Source organism: Podarcis pityusensis, assembly GCF_964106645.2.
Source record: "Podarcis pityusensis genome assembly, chromosome: 1".
NCBI lineage: Eukaryota > Metazoa > Chordata > Lepidosauria > Squamata > Lacertidae > Podarcis > Podarcis pityusensis.
This window is the reverse complement of record NC_138028.1, coordinates 107,215,424-107,217,977: the sequence shown is the minus strand read 5'-3', so window position 1 is coordinate 107,217,977 and position 2,554 is coordinate 107,215,424.

The following is a 2,554-nucleotide window of genomic DNA, read 5'->3' as shown; positions in this document are numbered from 1 at the left end:
TGTACTTTGTAAAAATCTGAAGAAAACTAAGAGCATTTTTCGTCATGGTCAGCCCAGTGATAGTGAATTTGACAAGGACATAGTTTAAATCTATAACCTATTAACTACAAAATCGTTAAAAGTATCGCACCATCAGACAAAGCATATTATCGTAACCCATACATTCTTCTTTTTGCAAAATATGTCATTGTCCCCCCATTTCCTTTTGGCTTATCTGCTGAACCTTAACATTCTCTTTACCATGACATAATTCCATATGGTACTGCTGCCATCTTGTCCCGATTGCTGGGTGAGGTGTGCCGAAAAGAAGATAACATATGGAGAAATTAGTTTTTCACTGGCACTGGCGAGTTAATGATAAAGTGTGGGGGTTATTTTTTTAAAAGTACAGCGTACTCCCCCAAACCTTGGGAGAAAGCTCTAAATTCATGCACTCTGTGAATTGTGATGGATGCTTTGTTCTTTGCAATTCACTGTACAGAAATTACAGCTTTCATTGCAGCATGGCACAGTTGATTACTGCAATAATCTCTGACTTCTGCAGTGTAGGCTCTGAGGTCTAGTTTAGATTTCAAATAAGGAAAAAAAAAGGTTTATTTCTGTTCCTAAAATAAAGCACTCCCATTTTACCCACTGATCTAGAATTAAAAGATCTGCACCTGTGGACGTTTCCATAGCTGCCCCCAAACAAATGGCCTAAACATGCTTCCTGGGTATTTTGCAATGGGGAAAGCACTGAATCATAAAACCAATTAAGAGAGGTGGAAATATCAGCAGTGATCAAGTTCATTATTCTAAAACTCTGGAAATGAAAAGGAAGGAATGTACTGTACTACACAAGAGGTAACTAGTAGCCCTTGATTATTCCCTCTCTCTGTGCCCCTAGTGGTCTTAGCCCTTAAAGCGATCTAGTTCAGCCTTACAGATAGAAAACGCTATGTTTACTGAGAGAAGGAATTATCAACAGCCACTACTTCCCTGCTGGGTAACATTCAAATGACTACTGCATAAGCTGCTTCCAGCTAGAGCAGTGGTGGGGAACACTTTTCAGCCCAAGGGCCACATTCCCTTCTGGGGGACATATGCCAATAGTGGGTGGGGCCAAAATCAGCAAAGTAACGGATGTGACTCTTTTCTACAGCAGCCTACATTCCAGTCAAAAGTCACAGCCTTCTGTGCGCACACACAAGCACTTCAGGAGGGCATGGAGCAGGAGCAATGGTGGTTTGACCTTGTGCATGGCTCAGGGAGAGTCCTGATGCTTGGACAGAGGGGCCTGGAAGGGCACATTTGGGCCCTGGGTGTCAGGTTCCCCACCCCTGAGTTACAGCCATGAGCACTGATTGATGATGTTGTTTCAGTGCTACTAGGTTTCTCCATCTCCTGCCTGTTTAGACCTGTAGAATGCTTCAGTGTCTGTTGGCCGTCATCATTTCAAGGGCCTGACAGAGAGTAGACAACAGCATGCTGTTTGGTACGTGTACTTTGGGGTATATAAATTAATAATAATAAGAATTTTTTATTTATATCCTGCCCTCCCCAGCGGAAGCCAGGCTCAGAGCGGCTAACAACATTAAAATAATACAGCATTCTAAAATCAATTCATTATAAAATCAGTTCAAATCAAATTGATGGCAACCATTGGGCTAGAGTTCTGTGAAGAATTACGAAAAGAGGGACTAATGCTGTGCCTTGGCCAAAGGCCTGGTGGAACAGCTCTGTCTTGCAGGCCCTGTGGAAAGATGTCAACTCCCACAGGGTCCTAGTCTCTTGTATAATATTATCAATATTCAAAGAAAAAGGTACCTGCCCTTTCCATCACATTTCTGCCACTCCCTGCATAGCTAATTCTATCATACTTTTCTATGTATGCCAGCTTATAATCATTTAATGATGAGGTGTGGCTAAGAAATTGTTAAAATAAATGAACAGAGTGCCAAAATTCACCTTCTAAATGCAGCCTAAGTGAGGCGTATCTCTTACTGTAGAAGAATGCATTAACCCAAGAAAACATTAGTCTTTTTTTGTGTGACACCACTTCTCTGAGGCAACTGGGCTACTTTGGGGTTGATGTCATGATTTAAAAATACCGTCTGGCCTTGATTCATAGGAAGCAGTGTCTTCAGGGTGCAACTTGATAAAAGAGATGTCATGAAAAATTTGGACTCCTGTTTCACCAAAGCTATTAAACCTATATGTGTAGTTAGAAACTTGTTTTGCTGGTGGTTCCAGACTGTTGCTATTTTCGGGTGAGATTCAATCACATACCAACAAATTCAGGTTGCACAATAGAAACTGATGTGGTGCTTTTGCACAACAAACCCACTTTCTCCAAGAGATCAACAATTGAGGATTTGAACCTGAGTCTTGTTACTGCTAGTCCAACAAAGGAGATTAAAGTAAGGGAGAGAATAAAACTCTAGAATATACCAAACATCTTTTTTGCAAATGCCGTAATATGATTCTGTGCCCCCCTCTGTCTTTTAAAACATACTATATTAAAGATTTCATGAATATTTATTAGATAAATGATCACTCCCCACCCCCAACAGTC